General features: G+C 45.8%; 1 long non-coding RNA gene across 6 annotated transcripts in view; it reads right to left on the minus strand.

The window, feature by feature from the left end:
- The window catches only part of LOC118217603, a 203420-nt gene that overhangs the window by 160011 nt on the left and 22633 nt on the right, over window positions 1–20776 (minus strand). For all 6 annotated transcript variants that reach the window (XR_004763234.1, XR_004763235.1, XR_004763233.1 and 3 more), the window contains exon 3: window positions 10142–10227. This is a non-coding gene — a long non-coding RNA (uncharacterized LOC118217603). The remainder of the gene's footprint in view (window positions 1–10141; window positions 10228–20776) is intronic.

The following is a 20776-nucleotide window of genomic DNA, read 5'->3' on the forward strand; positions in this document are numbered from 1 at the left end:
CTCAAATGTCACTCACCCACTTCTGTGCCCCGAATGCAGATTCTCTCAGAGGTCATGTCGGCGGATATCCATTGAAGACTAAGTCATATGATTAGAGGGGCCAGGAGGAGGTGTTAAATGGATCAGATCATAATGATGATTGGTAGGTGCACGTCCTAACGCGGACCTGCAGGTTGCGAGCCTCGTCGAGCGGCGCGTTTTCGTTATGATAAAGCAGGCGCTGCTCTTTCCAGACATTTAAGATGACAGCAAAGCAGGATGGGTAATTCAACATCCAGTCAGACAAGACAACAGAGGCAGGGAAACTACACCCTCTGTAGCTCCTCTCTTCAACGTCGAAATCATTCAGAATTAACGAGGATCAGCCTGTTTTAGGCCCGAACGTTAGCACTCAGAAAAACAAGATCACTCCTACTACTACTGTTACTACTACTACTGCTTCTGCTACTACTATTACTGCCACTACAAGTACTAATATTAATACTAATACTGCTACGACTACTACAATTACTACTACTACTACTACTACTACTACTAATACTACTACTGCTACTGCTACTACTGATACTACTACTGTCTGTGTTACTACTACTACTGCTTCTGCTACTACTACTGCCACTACTAGTACTAATATTAATACTGATACTGCCACGACTACTACAAATACTACTACTACTACTGCTTCTGCTACTACTACTGCCACTACTAGTACTAATATTAATACTAATACTGCTACGACTTCTACAATTACTACTACTACTGATACTGCTACTGCTACTACTACTACTGCTACTACTACTAATACTGCTACTGCTACTAATACTACTGCTGCTATGACTGCTGCCATTATTACTACTACTGCTACTACTACTACTAGGACTACTAATATTGTTTGTGACTCTGTGACTAGTGCTACTATTTAATATTATTATTGCTGTTGTTGTCGTTTTTTTTTTTTTAACAATCAACCTTTCATCACTTACAGTTATTTAGAGAATAAAAAATGTCTGCAGCTTCCAAATTCTTTACAGCTGCTCTTGAAAAGATCAGAGTGGAAATATTGGACGAGTTTGCATGTAAAAGATGGTTGCTGTTAACCTGTTAGACAGTGTCAGATTTACACTGTCTATTTCTGCATTTTCCCTTTCAAATCAATAGGGAAGCCGGGCTCATTTTCTCCACATCGATACTGGAGACACATAGTTCATTCCTTTTCATCCTTCCTGCACAGGGCTTTTAATAGGAACTAGCTGTAAGTTTTGACACATATTCTCCCCGAAATCTGGCTTCGCGTTGAAGTGTTCCCTTCTCAGCAGAGATGGGTCCCTGATGTATGATCTGTGAGATGTGCTCTGCTCCAGACCTAAGCTCCACCCGGACTCTGTGACCCCGAAACCCCCCCAGTTCCCCCCCAGTTCCAGCACATTTGCCGTTACTCATACGGGCTACTCCTTCCAGACCATGCTACTGTAAGCCTGCAGGTGCATTCCAGCACACTTATGCCAAACATTTTTCAGTGTTTGCTTCCCGAGACCAAGCATGGAATGTGTGCAAGGATTTCCATAACAGCATGGCGTGATAAAACATATGCACTTATATTTTCACAAATAATAATTTTTAAAAATGTTACACCACACACACAAGCATGCAAATTCTCAAGTTCCTATACACACATGCACACACACACGCGCACACACACACACACATGCACACGCCCACACACACACATGCTCTCACACACACACACACACATGCTCTCACACACGCACACACACTGATACACACACACGCACACACACCCCTGAGCAGCACTGCGACGGCTCCTGCAGCAGCAGCAGCTGCAGGCGGCGGTGTACATGTGCATTCCTGTGCCGATGCCGATATGTCTCCTGTCTGCATCCCGCCCCCCGGCCACGCTCCCCCCTCCCCCCCCCCCTCGCGTCCCGGCGTCTGACCCTCAGGCAAACAGATGTCCCCACAGCCAGGGCCGAGCAGGGCTGCTGCTCCCTTCCCTCAAGAGCTCTTTAATTATCTCCATGCTTTCCTCTCTAATAAAACATTAAGCTGCCTAATCGAGTTGGATGCAGCTGACTGATATCGACGGGCATCCGACCCCCCCCCCCAAACCCCCCACCACCACCAAAAAAATAAAATAAAAACACGGCACTTTCCCCCTCCTTTGGGTTTTAAGAGTTTTGGGTTTTAATGTTCAGCCATTTCGTTTACGGACGTGACAGACGGGGGCCACCTTGCAGGCATCGTGAGCGTATAAAAACAGAGAGTAACGGCAAATGCGGATTTTTACATGCACAGAGAGATCACAAACCTCTTTCGCATTGTATTTAACAAAGTAGATTATGTGGAAACCCTGAAAAACACATAAAGTACATAAAATATCATATTTACACTAGCCCTCCACCATCAAGATACAAATGCTTACAGTAAAATGCATATATAATATAATTTCTTAAAGATAAATCTTATTCCTGGTATATTACAGATTAATTATGACACAGTGTTAGTAATTCAGTATACATATATATATTTTTTTTTTTTCTTTTTTATTCAGTGAATTCCACTGGAAGTCGTACAGTAAATGTTATAGAACTGTCTTACTAAATGAACTTTCCACTATACCCTTTATTCTGCGCTATGAAAAATGTTCCTTAAAGAAATTCATAATGCATTCATAAGCCCTGGGAAATATATCCTCGCTGCTGAAATTCATGTAAAATGTCAGTAAATTTGAATGCTTTTAAAAGCCATGTCTGATAGGAGATAATGACAGAGATTTCAGCACCATTATGGTGGCCTATCAAATATTCAATCTCCTTCTGCATTTGAATTCAAAAAAGTTTAGAAAAGGTATGCGGTCTGAAACCAGAAAGTTAGAGTAAGAACTGTAAGTACCTTATCAAAAGCAATGGCCATCTATGATTACTTTATCGGGGACTGCAAATGGCTTCTGAACATGCAAAACACAAGAAACAACAGCAGCTTCATGTGAGCACAAACTCTTAAAGAATGCTAGGTGATATAGCCGCTACTGACATTGTTCACGTTCATAAAATAATATCTGATGAATGATGAATGAGTGATAAAAAAAAAATATTAGCATCTCTGTGCACCCTATTGACTGTGGCATAAAATAAATGCAACTGAGTTTGTTGTCTTTTTACGATTAAGATGAGTTTGCCACCATTTTCACGTAAGCTTTAACTGAAAGGTAATGTTAATTTGTATGATATGTTTGGGAGTATGGGACACAAAAAATGTAAATATCTTTAATGATATCAACAATATCTTTAATGAAAATACAAAATTCCTCTATTCTAGATTTAGCTAGTTGGCTAAGTGGTCAGTTAAAATAAAAATGACTGATGCTCTTCCTGTTTCCTCACAGAAAGGCTCACTTAGGCAGTAGAAAGGTTCGATGCTAGCGGTGTTTACATTTTCTACATGCTAAGCAGGCTGTCATAAGTTACTCTTGCTCACATAGACCCACATATTTATTTATTTCTTTCATTTATTTTTAACTGCAAGCTGCATGGCCCTCAGGGGATTTAGATGGAAATACACGTTTTAAAATAGCATACCCAATAACTCAGATATGTGTTCCATCGCCAATTGCATAAATGTCCATATCATGTCAAAGATTATCATAGCAGTTATCACTATATTCATATTTCCCAGGCAGGCTGGCAAGCATGTTAGCGCATGTTTGGCTATTCATAAATATCAAATCCGGGTTTGTCTGCTAACTTAAACGAAACCAGAGCTGTAATGACTGGTTTGTTCACACAGTTTGAGCTCATTCAGTTTAGCTTGCGCTGTTCCTATGTAGAAGGCCGTCTAAAGTCAGAAGCAAAATGCAAGTCAAACCTGGAACGTGTGATTTATTTCAGTTGAGATTTTATTTTTATCTGGTTCTTGAATTATTAAAAAATTATGAAAATATGACAAAAAGGTCTAGATTCAATGAAGTGTTTAATTCATGTGTGTACTGTGATTTATGAATAGTGTTGGACTGTTTTTGTTTTTTGTTGTGTTAATAATCAATATACATCATCAGTAAATAATACATAATTTTACAACATTGTGCTTTCTACAGTTGCGGAAAAAAATATCAGTATGAAATGACTTTGTGTCCAAACACTTTGGAATGTACATTTATAATATATAAATGCATAAAAAGCTTTGCTGCCCTTTGTGTACACTTGCCAATCCTAATAAAAAAAAAAAAATAATAATAATTATTATTATTATTATTATTATTATTATTATTATTATACACAAGGAAATAAAACATAATAATACATTGGAATGTGCAAGCATAAAAACTAACTACTGTATTATTATATATATAGCTCCGTAATGTTTTTGACAAAGACAAATTCTTGATTTGGCTCTGTACTCCATGGTTTTAGAATTGTAATCAAACAATTCACATTTGGTTAAAGTGCAGATTTTAAACAGGGTATTTTTATACATTTTGGTGTCACCACATATAAATCACAGCGCTTTTTATATATAGTCCCCACATTTCAGGGCACCATAATGTTTGGGACATATTAATGTAAAGCAGTCATGTTTAGTACTTTGTTGCATATCCTTTGCATACAGTGACTGCTTGAAGTCTGTGACCCATAGACAGTACCAGGTGCTGAGCATCTTCACTGACCCTGCGCTGACAGGCCTCTGCTACAGTTATCTTCAGAGCCTGCTTGTTTTGCCTTAAGTTTTCGTTTCAGCATACGAAACACATGCTAAATTGGATTCAGATCAGGAGACTGACTTAGCCAGTCAAGAATTTGCCAGTTTTAGGCCTTGACAAACGTCTTTGTTTGATTTGATGGTTTTGGATCATTGTCTTGTTGTAGAATTAAATACTGTCCTATGAGTTTGGAGGTATTTGGTTGAACAAGAACTGGTAATATGCCTCTGTACGCATCTGAATTCACTCTGCTACTGTTATCAGCAGTTACATCATCAGTGAAGACAAGTTAGCCGGTTCCTGTGGCCACCATACATGCCCGCACCATAACAACCACACCATCGTGTTTCACAGAGGAGGAGGGTGCTGTGCCTCTTGGGCATTTTGTATTTGGCCTCCACACTTTGGTTTTGCCATCACTCAGATAGAAGTGAATCTTGGTCTCATCTGCCCACAAGACCTTTTTCCAGAACTCTGCAGGCTCTTTTAGGTACTTCTTAGCAAACTGTAACCCCCTTTTTGTGAGGCAAACTAGTGGTTTGCATCTTACAGTGTAATCTCTGCAGGCCTAGCCTCTGTAGTTCTGTTCGTGAAGTCTTCCGTGGACCAAAACCAAAATGTATTTAGAAAATATTTTTTAATAGAGAATCTGTACTTTAACCACAGGTTAATTGCCTGTCTTCGTCCAAAACATTACTGTATACAGCTCACTGTATGTAGCTGTGTTACACTAATATTTTCATATTTAATAAATACCGCATCCCTGAACACAAAAATGCTTAGCAATGCTTAGCTATATGTAATGTTCTCCAACTAAAATATTCACTTGATAAAAACATTTCTTTTCCACATATTTAATCTTAGCTATTGATTTTGTTAGCTAGCAAACCTTTTGCAATGGCCACGATTCCTTACATTTTGGGATTTCTAAACCAACAATTTGAAAGTTTTCATTACATTTCAGTACAGACAATCTTATCTACAGTAACGTTTTACATAGCATTTAAATTACATTTATACAGTATGTACTGAAGCAATGCAGATTAAGTATCTTGCTCAAGCAATGCAGGTTAAGTAACCTGCTTACGGGTACAATAGCAGTGTCCTACCTGGGAATCGTTCCTGTGATCTTTAGGTTACAAGACCCTTTAGGTTATCCTTACACATTGTACTACACTGCCAGTTCACTTTCTAAAAAATGATTTAGAACTGTAATGAGGCAAAGTACCCGGATTACAGAGCCTATACACAAATATAATTCAACCAATCAGAATATATACAGTATAGTATATAGCGTGTGTGTGTTTGTAGTGTGTGCGTGTGTGTGTGTGTGTGTGTGTGTGTGTGTGTGTGTGTGTATTTTATGTGTAATCTTGCCTCAGAATTTTCATCTTGATTAAACCCAAAGATAAATATGAAAAAAGTCAGAATCTACAAAGAAACAAGAGAGAAAGTGAGAAAGGGAGAAAAAGATAAAGGAAAAAGTCAAGGTGCAACAGGCACACATCAAAAACTTCTCAGTAATGGCCAAGCACTCACCCATTGGCCCAACATCTTTCAATTTATTAGCATGACAAAGGACACAATCATTTTGGATATGCCTGAATGCAATTTTCATTAACTTTGCAATGATTTATTAACAAAACTGTCAGGAATGTAATAAAAGCAAGACTCCTCAAAATGCCAAAAAAATATAGAAAAAAAATTAAATAGAATAAAATAAAATGTTATCTCGGCTGAAGAAAAATAAAGGAATTCTGCGAGCACGCCTGGCGGGGTCTGGTCAACAGGGCTTCTCAACGGCACCGCAGGCCTCATGGTGACTGAACTGCGCAATTAACAAAGAGAAAAGCGCAAAATGCTAATGTCTCATCTCAGTGTAATTACACAGAGCTCAGAGCCGAGCCAAACGGCACGGAGGCGCAGGCTGGGGAGCGCTTTCACTGCCTCTCTCTGCAGACCACACCGCAGAACCTGAGCTGCCTGTGTCACACACTGCAAAGCACAGCCACAGCATCGCACTCCAGACACCGCTAGTGTGTAATAATAATAATAATAATAATTATAATAATAAATTATTATTATTATTATTAGTATTATTATTATTATTATTATCAGTCGTATTAGTAGTAGTAGTACGAGTATTAGTAGTAGTAGCAGTACTAGGAGTAGCAGTAGTAGTAGTTGTAGTAGTAGTAGTAGCAGTAGTAGTAGTAGTACAATTAGTAGTACTTCTATATTAAAGTATGTACAATACATTTTCCAAACATTCATTTTCAAAAACCTTAATTTCAAACAGTTGACTTTCAGATCAGAGCGGGCGAAGAATTACAAGTGCTGTTGTTATCATACACACACACACACGTGCATGGGTACACATGCACGTGAAGGACTTCATTATTACATCCACACACAAACACACACACACACACAACACCGCCCATCCCCTAAAGCGCTCCTGCAACACCGCGATACGATCAATTAATAATCCCACGAACATCACAAATAACACAATAAGTAATCCTCAAAGAGCTACGCTCCCTCCCAGGTGAGGTTCTTTCCGGAATTATCGAGGTCACTTCATTACTCACTCCCGTGCTCCTCGCGTGATTAATAACGAGGGTGACCTCAAAGTGACCAAGCCGCCCACCCTTCACCCGCCATTGTTCCACTTCCGCGCGGCTCTATAAATACACACCAGCCCGAGCATTTGCATCAATCCCCAGGAATGCCATTATCACTCCTGGGGTAATGATTGCAATTAGCCGAATTTTATTTACCTTGCATTCCAATCAGTTTACATGTTACGAACAGCTCCGTAACGCTGCAGTCATTATCAACTCCCTTCCTTATCATGACAACACTGCGTTCGGCAGAAAGTTTGGAATATTATTCATACAAACAAAAGCAGAAATGAAAAAACTAGAAGGGTGGTCATGCCAGTCTAGGTTTACTTAGGAGTTTAAAGGCAGCGTGGGATTCTTGGAGATTCTGGTACAAGGTGTGCTGTGCAGACAGATACTTGTGGTGTGGGAACATTCAAAACTGACCTAAATCCAAAGTACACTGGCGACATCACAGTAATTAATGATACATCACAGTGGCAGTTTCTTCATCTAAAATAAAGGAGAGACGTGTAAACCCTTTCTTTTACAAGAAGCATGCTGCTGTTCCACAGCTCGGCATCAAACGCGGTTAAACAATACGCTGTCTGCGACTGGACAAAAGAAGGAATAAATACCAACACGGCCGTGAATGACGTCTCCTGTTTACCCCTTCAGGAGATGAAAATGCACACGAGATTGCAATTTGCAGAACAGAATAAATCAATGCAACGGCCGCAAATAATTCTACCGAGAGAGAATTTATACATTTAATTACACAACGCAGGTGCTCCTCTTGTTTTACTCATTACCCAAAGATATATGAAACTCAGTTAATAAGACACACAACTCACAGATAAAAGCAAGGACGTGCAGTTAGCTGCATGTTACAGAATGGACACCTTTCCCGAGAAGGTATGTAGGCACTGGTAAATTTTCACATATATACAATGTATTGCGGCATATTCCATTTCTGTAAGAGCAAAAGAAAATATGCAATTTAAAAAATAAAGCAAAATATTAATTATTCTTATTACTTACAAAACCTACATGTGTTTATTATGCTAATTTCATTCTATCCCTGGTCAATATTTCAGGTTGTACTCTCCAGAAAAATAAATAAATAAAAAGACTCAAAAAGGCAAAAAAATTGGCAGTCCTGCTTTTTTCTGAGTGTCCTGTTTGTTTAGTAACGGGCTGCCCTCCCCAGAGCACGGTCATGCTGGTCATTTAGCGAGCGACGGCGAGCGCTAGCCGGTAATTTGCTATCCGTAGCCACTGCCGTTTTACTGGCGAGTCCTGGACTGGCATCAAAGCAGGAGCAGGCCTCAGTGGTGGAGGCAGGGAGGGCCGAGCGGGGGCAGAGAGGGGCGGTTAACCAGAGCTAGCTCCTCTGGAGAAAGCCCCGCTAACAGCCCCCGCTCGCCCGTTTCGCCTCAGTCCAGTTAACCTCCTGCTCCTGCCAGGCCTGGGGTGGGGGTGTGGGCCCTCCTGCAGCCGGGTCTGGGCGGGGGGGGTGGTTTGGGCCCTACTGCAGCCAGGTCCGGACCCCTGTGACCCCTCTGTTGGCGCGGAGGTTGGCATCACGGCGCTCGGTGCCCGGTCAGCGGCTCGCTGAAGTGCGGCGCTCGCCCGGCTGAGTCCTGGCACACGCGTTACCGGGGTGACCCGCCCGCGGGCTCAGCGTGGAGAGAGCAGCCGGACTCAGCCCCGCCTCCCTCTGCCTGAGCGCTGCGGCCTGTTTACTCACGCCTGACTGAGCCCTCACACACACCCGCGCGCACACACACACTCATGCATACACACATGTATTCACAGACACACACACACACACACGCACACACACACACACACACACCCGCGCGCACACACACGCACACACACATGTATTCACAGACACACACACATACGCACACACATGCATACACAGACACACACATACACACATGTACTCACAGACACATGCAGACACACCACAGTTTATAGTCATGAACCAGCTATGTCACATATCTCTGTGTGTTCAAAACACAAGGATCATATCAGGTGTCTAAAAGTTGGCTACAAAACAAAATGAAGCGGTGCGCCAGCAAAGGGATATGCGAGAAAGAGGAGAAACACTGAGGAGCTCTTAGTGTTCTTCTCGTGTCTGATGTCACCAAGTTCCTGATCCAAGATCCAATCACATTTCAGGCCATCTAAATTCCATAAGCAGTGTTGATCATGCAAATTAAAATGTTAACTGTTAAAATGGAGGGACAGGAAATGACACATTATCATCACTCCCTACAGCCTACCAGCAGAGCATGTAACCCTGCTGTGTGTGGACGGGTCGGAGGGAATCTCCTCTTCGCTTCGCGAAACTACTGCGTCTCTCGCTATCCTTTGCATAGAAGGCGGTAAAAAAATCAATCAGAGTTAATTGATGGAATACAGTCAGGGATCCATTATCGTATTAATTCTGTGTAACTCGGACTGGGACGGTGGAGAGGTGGAGGGAGCGAGGCCGAGCCAGACCGGCCGCAGGCCCGCCCGCACGGCCGTAACCGAATTACCGTCAACATCAGCTGCCCGCGGGCGGAGCGGAACAGCCAACTGACCAATTCCGGTTCAGCGAGCGCGGTCCTCCGTTCCAATACCGACTTCCACTCCGGTGCGGGTTTCCCATCAAAGTAATTAGTTTCTGTACGGCAAGCTACCGCTCATAGCTGCAGAATCGAATTTGCTTGATTCCAGAAACAAAAACGCGGACCTAATAGAAGCTAACAAGCTATGAATGTCAACAAGCACAAACAATGGGGAGAGGGTAGCTTGGCAGAGCTCCTACCTGTGTGAGGACAGCTGGCAGGCCTCCAAACAGTTCTCCCAGCTCCCACACCCTCCCCTCAGGTACAGTGAGATCCAGCCTTCTCTCTGCAAGAGGAAGAGACAGGCGTAAACACATACAACAACCGTACGATGCTATTCCCGCTAAAAATATCTTCTCTTTGTTCTGCTGTTGTATTTGCTTTTTGTTCTTTTTTTTGTTGTTGTTGTTTCAGTGCAGGAGATTGAGGGTTCTGATTACAGTACATTTACAGGACCTTACCACACTTAGGTTTATGTGAATCGTGTACACACGGTTTTGAACGTTGTACAGTTTTCGTGATCGTAAGCTCACACAGGGGAGCCCAATCTCTCTCTCACTTTCCCTCGTGTTCTCTGTCTGCGTCTCCCTCTCTGTCTCCCATGTGCAGATTGGCTACAGTGCATATATCCACAGAAACAGATTTTACAGCAGCTATCTGGCAACCTGAGGGTGTACATAGGGAATTCTGGGGCATTTCATAATGAGGGAAGTTATGTGTGGGGAGCACCCCACATATACTCCACTCCTGATTCTTTCACTCACACAATGGCTGTGTCCCAATATGAAGGCAGCTGCCTTGCTGCCTGATCGCTTACGTTATTCCAGTGTAGTAAATAAAAATGTACTTTTAGATATAACTACAACGGATTATACACTGTATATTCACATTTCTACCACTTTGCTGGTTTGAGCCGCCATTAATTTAACAGAAGCATATCTTTCTTGTCGAAGGATGAATCAATGTTGCCTTCAAATTGAACTGAAATAAGGTATCTTAGAAGGACACTTTTTTGTTGACTTTGGTTTTGGACATGCCTACGAAGGTGTGAATGTGTGAAAATGCTGTCTTCTAAGGCAGCTGACTTGGTATTGGGACACAGCCAACGTCTGGTAGAAAGCGTGCCGAGTTCTGGGTGTTCATCTGGCCCTACACTCTCACTCCATTCTCCTCTGTCCTCCTCCAACACTCCTTACTCTCACTCCATTCTCCTCTATCACTCCTCACTCTCACTCTATCCTCCTCAATCAATCACTCCTTACTCTCACTCCATTCCCTTCTATCACTCCTTACTCTCACTCCATTCCCCTATATCACTCCTCACTCTCACTCTATCCTCCTCAATCGATCACTCCTTACTCTCACTCTATCCTTCTCTATCACGCCTCCCTTCACTCCCCGTCAGGTACAGTGGATGGGTGATGCAAGTCTCCACACTCAAGGAAACGTCTCTGGCAGAGGGAGGAGGAATGCTTCGCTAGCCTCGCGAGGAAAAGGTGTCGGCCCACAACCGCTCAGAAAGCTTCTGAAAACATCCTGATGAAATTCAGCAAATTAATTTTTCTCTTCCTTTTTTTTTTTTCTTTTTTTTTTTTAATACATCGCACAATAAGACACCGGGGTCTCTTAAAATAATAACACTCTTCAAAAATAATTGGACTGGGGTGAGCAATTACAGTGTGATTCTAATTTATTTACAGGCGAATATTGATGGGAAAGCACAGATATGTTCATAGACACCAGCGCGCACGCGGGCGTCGCCGGCGAGCACAATAGCGGCTAATGAAGTGGCGGCGTGACGGTGTGTGTGTGCGTGTGTGTGTGTGTGTGCGTGTGTGTGTGTGTGTGTGTGCGCGTGTGTGTGAAGCCGCGATGCGCGCGCGGCGTCGGCAGGAGGTTGCCCTCTCCGCGGCGCGTCCGCACCCTCGCTGTGATAAAGGTGGCGGCGGTGTGGTACCGGAGACCCGGTGATTAAGCGTGATTAGGACAGCAGGTGAGGGCCGCAGAGCAGAGGGGGGAACGGGGGGAGGGGGTCCGCTCAATTCCCACGCCCAATTTGATTTTTTAATCAGGGCACCCCCCGCTCCCACCCCCACATCACCCCCGGCGGCTACCCCGCCCTGCCTCTGCCGACCTGCGTGGGGCGCTCTCCCGTACCCCTGACCCACTTTGGCACATCTGGGTCAGCCCCCCCCCCCCCCCGGTCCGTGCTCGCTCCTCGCGCCCCCGACCACCTGAGACATGGGGGTCACGCGCTCCCCCCCCCCCCCCCACACGCTCGGTGTTTACCGCCATTCTGAGCCTTTCTTACCTGCTCCCGCATTTATGAACGCTAATCCGCACAGCGACGGGGATTTACCGCCCGGTTCTACTTAACCGGCTCCAGCTGATGCCTCCCCGACACCGTTCATATTTACACACACGCGTGCGCGTGAATAATAAGTTAGCCAACGTGCTGTTACTACAAAGCCACAAAGGCTGTTACATCCTGGAAGTAGTAAATACATTTTAGATTTTTAAATGAAGGGTCAGGTTGGCTGTAATGTCAAGGTTAAACTTGAAGTGAAAACGGTCGGTTAAATGCAGACACCAAAGCAGCACCACAGGGGGCGCCAGAGGGTAGGTGCGGGCGGTGGACGAGCCCAACACCACGGGAACAGCGTGGCGCCTTTCCATAGCCACCGCCGCTTTTCGGCACGAGCTGTGGCAGCGTCGGGGCACAGAACGCGTCCTCCTGTCACAAACAGGACCCGGGTCCAAGCGAACACCGTCTTCGTTCTCTTCCACTCTCCCCCCCCCCCCCCCCCCTCCCCCCGCTGGCTACCTCTCGGAGGTCCCGCTCGCAGAGAGGGCTCCCCGGCACCTGAGAGGCCTCGTTTCGGAGAGCGCCCGTGGCTAGAGCAGTCAAACGGGCGCTCGGTGGAAGCGAGAGCCGGAGGAAGCAGCGGGGTCTGCAGAGATCTATAGCGGGATATTGATCAAGGCTCGTTTTTCTGTGAAACCGCGCTCCGGCTTCGGGGCATCACAAAGTAACCCCAGTAGGCATCAGCATAAATGGGATTCCACTTCTAAGCTAACAAGGAAATCTCCTGAGCACAGCTGTGTTCCAGAGGAAGACAGCATGCTGAAAGAGAGAGAGAGAGAGAGAGAGAGAGGGATGGAGAGAGAGAGAGAGAGAGAGAGAGAGGAGGGGAGAGAGAGAGAGAGAGAGAGGGGGGTAGGGGGAGAGAGAGAGGAGGGGAGAGAGAGAGAGATAGAGGAGAGGGAGAGGGAGAGAAAGAGAGGGGGTTGGAGAGAGAGAGAGAAAGAGAGGGGAGAGGGAGAGAGAGAGAGAGAAAGAGAGGGGAGAGGGAGAGAGAGAGAGAGAAAGAGAGGGGAGAGGGAGAGAGAGAGAGAAAGAGAAGGGGGAGGGAGAGAGAGAGAGAAAGAGAGGGGGGAGGGAGAGAGAGAGAGAAAGAGAGGGGAGAGGGAGAGACTGCAGGTGTCCACATGCATATCTGTGTGTCTACATGAGCAGAACATTTTCTCGCGATGTTTTTCATTGTCCTTGTTTTCCGCCGAGCCGGACGCCATACCCACCGTGTTACAGGTTTCACTGGAATCATCAGAGAGCTTTAAATCACACCCTTCAAGCTCGTGTGATTTTTTTTGAAGGGAGGTGAGGTGAGGATCGGCACTTTCTTTCATAGAAGACTTGGGGCCAGTCAGGGCTTCATGCAGTATAAAATACAGTCTGCCGTGCGGGCCTGCCGGTCACCACAGGCACGAGCCACAGCACAGGGGCTGGAGACTGCCCTTCTGATAAAGGGGAAAGATTAGGGGAAAGCCCCAGAACAGGCCTGTGCTTGATTACTCGGGTAAGCAAAGGACCAGAACAGGGAAGATTTTGGCCTAACTTAAGTAAACATGACAAGCAGCACTGTAAAATGCATCAGTAGAGCAGAACGAAACGTTTGCATTATTATCTCTGTTTTTTATCGCTTATGGCTTTATTTATTTATTTAGTTCTTTGTAATGTATATAGGGGTGTGAGAAGCAACACAGGCTGAACTCACGGGCCTAAGGTCCTGAGCTTTAGTGACCTTGACAGTGAAGGCACACAAACTGTTCACCCTGAGAATCTCCCCATTCTATAGCAGAGACCAACGGACTAAAGCTTTGTTCAGTATAACTTCAATATACTTTGTCCTCAACTCAAAGCAGGACAAACATTATATTTATTTATGAACATACATTTTATTTTTGGAGAATATTCTCGGTTTGGTCAATGACAATGACCATCAAGGCCTGGATTCAAACAAAAATTGTTTGTTCATCAACTAATTGAAAAAAAGTTTGGAAAGTTAATTTTTGGTGATTTCTGCATGCTTGCTTTAATTTTGAGTCAAAGTTAAGGACAGATATTGATTGAATCTTGGTGATAATATTCAGTGGGAAACAAAACAAGTCGCAGAAGGTGAAGGACAACCCGTGCTGCGGTTAGACTGAACCCTCCCTCATTGTTGATTCCGCTGGGCACAGACGGGCGCATTGTTCTTCCTCTCTCCCCCTGCTCCGCTCTCTCCTCTCTTCTCCTCTCCTCTCTTCCGAGCAGGCGCTCCGTCATCCGACAGTCGGGGAGAGCAACCTGGTCACTTTAAATGGATGAAGAATTCCCAGCCTACTCATGCATACCGCCAGCAAATTGCTCCTCTCACATCAAGGATCCGCGGCGTGATTGGTGAGAGATGGCCAATGGGGAGGGGGGGTGGACGGTGGGGGGGTGGGTGAGGGAATAGGTGGGGTTTGGGGGGAGGGGGGGTGGTGGCTGGGTGCAGAAAGGCACAAACTCATATTGGAGAAGGGCGCCGTCGAAATAGACAAACTAGACAGAAAGGAGCATTTGAAGAAAATGATGTATTTTAGGGGCAGAGCACGCGGCCGGAGCAGGCGCCGTCCCGCCACGCGAGGGGGGGGGATGGGGGGCGGATCACGGCGGACGCGGGCGCCTTTTAGCGCCGACCTCGTCAGCGGAGTGGGCGGCGGGAAGCGCTTCTGGAGGTCCCGGCAAGGCCACCGCCGCTGCGCGCGTTACCGCCATCATACTACGAATTAGGAGGGAGAGGCAAAAAAATCAAACGGCCTTCGCCGACGGAGGCGAGCGAGCCGCGATGGCGTACTCCACGGCGGCCCGCGGACGCTACGCTTTTTTATTATTTTATCTGACCCGCGCCAGCACCTCCGCGTCTTTTGTGTTTATTACGGGTTTGTTTCGAAGGCAGCGTGAGAACGCGCCAATGAAATGGCGGCAGAGGCGGGCTGGAATATACGCATGGAAACGTGAACTCCGAGCTGCGACAGACTCAAACGCACCTCGGCCCGCGCTGTCTTCAATTGTCTTAAATTTGACTGATGTCCTTTATCGTCTGCACTCTTTTTTTCATGCCATCAAGAACTGAGCTCAAGAGGTGTCAGGAATACAGTAAAAACACATAGCTATGTGTAATGCACCCATTGTATTCAGGAACAGAGCAGTGGTATTCCATTGTTTTTCTTCTTGTTTTGGCCAAGTTTGAGAGCACTGAATCTGAACCTAAGCGATGTCTACTTCTGTATATAAAAGCAACTTAAAAGCTTCGCGCAGAGGAATTTCTGTGTTCCTGATTCTTAGCACTCTGACCTGCTGCTCTGATTCTCACTGCTCTCACTTTCAGGAAGAGTTTCTCAAATGCATTAACATTACAGGCAAAACCATTCATTACAATGTAGTGTAAATACAAAACTAGACCATTTTTGTGCAGTGTTTTCATCCAAAACAGTATTTAATATTTAAATATGCCACAGATTAGCTTCAGTTTATATTTATTCCATTTTATATTTAGACCGAATATTTAAATCACTAGATTCCCCAGGTGCTGTGGAAAAGAAATGAACGGATCTAATATCAAGTCAAACCTTTCAAACCATTGTAAAGCCTGGTAAAGCCAGCATGGCCTGTGTGTGCGCCCGAGTGTGTGAATGTGTGCGACAGTGTTTGAGTGTGCGCATGTATGTGTTTTTGTGCGACTGAGCAGATGTATGCGCGTGAGTGCGTGAATGCGTGTTTGCATAGGTATGGCTATGCGTATCAGTATCTGCGTGTGTGCGTGTGTGTATGTGTGTGTGTCTATGTGTCAGTGTGTGCTTGCGCACATGTGTGAGCATGCATGTGCATGTGTGTGTATCTGTGTGCGTGTGTGTGTGTGTTTGTTTGTGTGTGTGTATGCCAGAATAAGTGTGCTCATGCAGTGAACAGCAATGTTAGTAGTAATGCGTCCTTGCGCCCCCTATGGTCAGTGTTATTTCCCATGTGCGCTCAGGCACGCTGCTGTACGCTGCGTTGAGAGCAGATTATTAATGCGTTTACCAACTTCGCCTCCAAGATCATCCATAATAACACAATGAATTAGATCAATTAGATGGCACTCTTAACAGAGGTTACGGAGCAATTCATAAATAGAGCTATAAGAAAAAAAATCCCAGGCGCGATATACTCCATGAATAACAAGAGGGTACTAGACAGCATAATAGGCCTGGCTAACTGTCGAGAAGCTGGCTGCACCACTCGCTAAAGCTGTCTCGTTAGAGCAGCATGCAGTAAGCAACGAGGGAAGACACACACACACACACACACACACACACACACGTATGAACGCATGCCAATGCATGAATACACGCACTCACACAAAAAGACTCACACACACACACACAAACACACACACACACACACACACACACACACACACACGTATGAACGCATGCCAATGCATGAATACACGCACTCACACAAAAAGACTCACACACACACAAACACACAGACACACACACACACACACACACGTATGAACGCATGCCAATGCATGAATACACGCACTCACACAAAAAGACTCACACACACACAAACACACAGACACACGCACACACACACACGTATGAACGCATGCCAATGCATGAATACACGCACTCACACAAAAAGACTCACACACAAACACACACGCGTATGCACGCACGCATGCATGAACACACACACACAAAGACACACACACACATGCATACACACAGTTGCTGATATACACATATTCACCTATGCAAACACATGCTCACACAAACACACCCCCACACACACAAACACGCACATGCATGCACATGTGCACAGACAAGCGGCCAGCTTGTGCAGTAAGCCTTTCATAAATTAGCCCGCTTTGGGGCAAGCCACAAGCCATATATAAAAAGGGAGAGGGAAAGACAGGGTCTAATTCAGAACACTAGGAAGAGTGACTGTGCCAAGTCGGCTTTTTCTTTCTGCTTTCCAGCCATAAGCATCAACTCGGGAGGTCCCGCATGAAACAGGCTTATTTATAAAGGAATTTTGGCATGAGGTATTCAAACTTTTTTTGTTTTTTGCTATATTGCCTGATCTTTAATCTTCGGTCCAGGGCCTGGTACACAGATTATGGCTACTGACAGGTCCGCTGAATTTTCACCGGCTGATAAATCTGGAGATAGAAATGCCCGACAATAGCTTTCAAAAGGCTAATTTTTTTTTTTTATAACAAACAGCCGCAAAGAGGTTGTTTGCTTGGGGAAAAGAGGACAACGACACGGGTCTGGTAGGGTGACGGGCTACGAGCTACATTTAACAAGCCTATTCACACGGAAAAGCTCTCCAGAACCGCCGGTTTATTCAGGGCCTCTCCGGGCCGCTCTGAGCACGTGCGTTCCACGGGGGGGTCGAGTCTCCGACCGAGCCGCCATTCAAGCGGAGGGGGGGTTTTAATGACTCGAGTACCCCGGCTGATCGGCACGGCGAGGGCCTCAGAGTTACGTAGCGCTGATCTCACAATACTTCAGAGAGGTAGCGCGGTGGCGAACCTGCCACTCCCCGCCAACCCCCCCATTCCCCCCCTCTAATGTCACTCAGGAAGGGCGGGCGCTTTTGCGGAACGCGGCTCCCTCTGTTCCCGCCGCTGGCAGAGCCGCCGAGCGACGCGTTCCCCGTGCCCGTCACCGGCGAGGCCCCGCGCCGCGGCTAGGCTAACGCCGCGTCCAATTAGAGCGGGGAGGGAAGCGAGAGGCGGGAGACGGCGCCGACGGACGTCGGAGATCTCCGTCAGTTCCGTCGACCCGCTTCCCCGAGATTCCCGACTCGGGACGCGCGGGCGGGTTTTCTCGGGAGGCGAGGAACGCGTCGCCCCTCTCCCGCTCACCTCGTAGATTAGGCAGCTTAGCGCTAACGCTAACGCCGCGGCGGCTAATTACTGAGGGACTCTGGCGCTCTCTCCGCGCGCTCTCTCCCACGCCGCCCGCGGGCACGGGGCTCGCTGACAGTAATCTCCCGGTGACAGCTGTTGGATGCGGCGTTATTAAGCCAGCCGCCTATGTTTTTCAGACGATAGACCCAAAATTTGGCCACCGTTCCACAACCACAGCTACAGCTACTTCTGTTATTAAAGCAGGCAGGCTGAGAGAGAAACAAAGCAAATTCCTCTACGATTTGAAACTGCATTTACTGCCCTGTATGATCATCGCTAACCATACGTACTACACACTACAGGGCCATTGCATGTTTATTCCAAAAAGAGATGGTAATGTCCCCACGTGAGTACACACAATGCATGAAAATGCACATATCCTCTTGAGACCTGGCAATTCATTTTTGTCCCCTCTAGGGGACACAAGTCTTTGGTCTTAATCTCAAGAACCATGTATTCTACTATGCTGAAACTTACAATACACGGGCCAGTCAATAAAAATAAATAATATTTTTGAAAATATTTTTACTGCAACATGTTTTTGCCGTCCAAGGCACTTGAATCATGAAAATGCTTCAACCGTTTTTCTGTAGGGTCTCTGGAGGATGCATAAAAAGACTGCATCCATCCAGGCCACGCTCAACAAAGAAATTAAGACTGACAAAGCAGGATTTAAGAATCCTTCTCCCTGCCTCCTCGCGATAAATCACGGAAAGCCATCTTCTCTCGATAAAGAAAATAAATAAATAAAACGGAGAAACTTTCCCTCTCCTTCTCCTTTCCCCTCCTCTGCGTCTCAGTGCGGCCTGACAGGGGAACAGATGGCAATTTAAGCAGAGAATTTATGAGCGCCACAATCTTAATGTTGCATAAAGAAAAGAAAAAGGCTCGCATCAAACCCCACTGACAAATGTACTCGCTAATATTAATTCACTCCTCATTCATCCAATATGCTTCCTAATTGCTTTTCTGTACACAGTAATATGGCACCTGCTGCTCAACTCCGCGCGCGCACCGGGAGAGCAGCGCCGTCTCCGCAAAGTCAAAGCTCCCCGACACCGGCCCTCTCCCGGTGATGGATGCCAGGCCCTGCATCATGCACCGCGCCTGTCAGGCCCGTAATTAAAATTTTATACTTACAGCACGGGAAAGGGCGGGGGTGTGGGGTGTGGGGTGTGGGGTGTGGGGTAGGGAGGGTTGGGGGTGTGGGGGGGTTGGGGGGGAAGGAATGGTAAACAATCGGTTATTAAACTCCAGCGGCGGGAGGAAGAGCTCTCCGGGACCCGTCCCCGCGATTAGCGCGCGAGGGGTACCCGCGGACGCAGGACCTCTGAGGGGGGGGGGGGGGGGGGGGGGGTACGGAGCCGGAGGAACGCGGAGGCTGACAGAATTCCCAATTACGATGCTCGCAGGTCCGATCCGGTGACACGCGGTTTTGTGACGAAGCGCGTCTGAGAAATATTCCCGATGGCGCATAAAACACATCTGCACACATATACACGATTTAAAATTTTTTTTAAACTGTTCTCTAATTGTGCGCTTTGGGTTACAATCAGAAGGTGACAGACCCGGAGGATTCTCATCAGGTCCATACTCAACATTATAAGAGGCTAAAGGTTCAAATGTTTCACTGAACTGCATAGATGAAACGGTGGAATGGTGGAATGTGCTGATGGCGGAATTGGGATACGCCTGATTCTAAATCGTCACCGCGATTCGCTGAAGCGGGAACTGCATAAATCTCCTGAAGAGAACAATATCAACAACAGCAGCAGACGCTAATGTGCCAGGAGAGCTGCAGTATGCAAATGGCCGCTGCGCAGACGCCTGGAGGAGATGGCCGCTCGGACGCGCAAAGCACCGGAATCAAATTACCCTAAGGTTGGGAGGGAGGTGAGAGTTGAGCTCTCACAGCTTTTCAGTGCAGGAAGTAAATACTGAAGTCCTCAGCGATGTTTCACTTCAACACACAGAATAGAACGTCTTTGATACATATAATCTCTCTCTTTCTCTCTCTCTGTCTACACACACACACACACGCACACACACTTAAGGAAGAGAGTGAGGATGGTGTGGATGTTTATTTGAGCATTCGTGAAGAATGTCTCACGAAGCCTGGTTTAACTGAAGAAGCAAATTTACTCTTAGTTTACAACATGGCCACTGGAAAAGAATCTTGCATGAGATTTTTTTTTTTTTTTTAATAATGCATAAGAAGACCACTTACTCTAGCTAAACACACTGTAACACACTGTGTGTATCGCAGACATTTGGAGGTTTGGGATTCCGGAGCAAAAACAGATTTATTACAAGCTAAGAATATGCTAGGGAAGTCTCCTTTGGGGAGTCTGGCTGGTTATAAACACTTTGGTCTCTTCTATTTAAAATTGAGTGCATTTACAGAGGTAGGAAATCTCTCTTCTAACTGAGAAAAAATGTTATGGTAAAATGCCACCATTCTCTCTGGTCAGAACTTGTTAAACTGTAAGTTCTCCCCTGGCCCTAGATCACAATATGACACCAGGCCAACATATCGGCCTGCTGGGATATCTTTATACAGAATAG

The sequence above is a fragment of the Anguilla anguilla genome, chromosome 18, assembly GCF_013347855.1.
Source record: "Anguilla anguilla isolate fAngAng1 chromosome 18, fAngAng1.pri, whole genome shotgun sequence".
NCBI classification, from domain to species: domain Eukaryota; kingdom Metazoa; phylum Chordata; class Actinopteri; order Anguilliformes; family Anguillidae; genus Anguilla; species Anguilla anguilla.